Source organism: Echinops telfairi, unplaced genomic scaffold, assembly GCF_000313985.2.
Source record: "Echinops telfairi isolate 266 unplaced genomic scaffold, ASM31398v2 ScPeMD7_7457;HRSCAF=8495, whole genome shotgun sequence".
Lineage (NCBI taxonomy): Eukaryota > Metazoa > Chordata > Mammalia > Afrosoricida > Tenrecidae > Echinops > Echinops telfairi.
In genome coordinates, this window is record NW_022111357.1 from 21,480,740 (window position 1) to 21,482,292 (window position 1,553).

Genomic DNA, 1,553 nt, shown 5'->3' on the forward strand with positions numbered 1-1,553 from the left:
GCCAAACACAAGCTACAGTAATTTGAGGGCTACAGCCACTCTCCCCCAAACTCACAGCTCTCCCCGCCTGTACTGGTGAGGAAGCTGAGGGTCACGCGGCTGTGAGCATTGAGAATCCAGAGCTTACATTCTTGGAGGCAGGACCGGCCCACTTCCACTGGGAGAGCTGGGAGGGAAAGCTTTGATGCTGCTTCTGCGAGACTGCCGGGTCCGGAGACAGGCATGCAGGTTCTGGTCCAGACTGCGGCCAGCCCGGGCCGTCACGCTCACACTCACTGGGTCCCAAGAATGTGTTGGTTCCCCGTGCACATCAAAGCGCGGCCGCACTAGACAGTCACCTATGAAATGAGCATCATGGAAAGGGCTGGAATGTTGCGAGAATTCCCAAACTGTGACTCGGAGACACAAAGTGAGCCAAGAGTGCTGGTGGGGCAGTGGCATGGATGGGCTTCCTTGGCGCAGGGTCACCCCTGGTAAAAAGGGCGGTCATATGACGTGCTGGTGACCCTGCCGTCCTAATGCACATCTGAGCATCCAGCAACTTCTCTGTGCCCACCACAACCCCTCTGCCGAGGGGGCTCACTTACATCCACCGCAGCTGCTTCCCAAGCAGGGTTCTTGGATGTACCCCTTACTTCAGTTGTAGAGGGAGCAGCTTTAGCACCTGGCTTTGAACCTCACAGCAGGGGCAGAAGCAACGGACCCAGCATCGCGCGATCCACGGGCAGCCTCTCTGGCCCACAGCTGAGGTTAGCGTGTTTAACATCCACCCATGGGGGAGTTTAACTGGGAGCACCTGAGGACAGGGACCGGCTCTCCTGCTTGAGGATCCAGCACTTAACACAGAGCCTGGCACAGAGCCCTCATACAAATGTTCCCACACTCCCACACGCCTGGCTGTTCATTTCATTTGTACTCGGCGCAGACCCTGGAGAGCAGAGGAGAACTGTCCCAAGATGTACGGGGCTGTAAACCTTTACAGGTGTGTACAACCCTGTAGTTGTCCTGTGGACACTGGTGGGTTTAAATATGGGCCTTTCAGGTAGCAGGAGATTGCTTAACCGCTGCTATACCAGTGTGCCTATCAAACTAACTAGACCCACGGCCACTGAGTCAATTCAACTCACAGTGACGCTGTAGGACAGAGCAGTTCTGCCCCAAGGCGTCCTAAGACTGCACATCATGGCAGGAGCAGACAGACCGCCTCATTCTCCTCCTGAGGACCAGCTGGTGGATTCAAACCACTGACCGTGGGGCGAGCAGCCTAACACTTCACCTGTTATGTTACTATTCTCACTCTTCATAAATTTGAGTTTGGAATGTTCTAGGTGAGTGGGTCTAGCCTAGCCATGCAGAGGGTACCTGGGAGGTCTTAAATGGAATTCTGAATTGTGTGCTTAAAAACAATGAAAAGGCATTTTTTATTACTATAAATATTTTACTACCAAAAAAGAAATCAATATTTTAAAACATTGGGCGGTTGGGAGGGGTCCACCAGGTCCTGTTGAAAGACCCGGGAGCCAATTAGGAGGCCTTCCTAATGGTTAAAGACA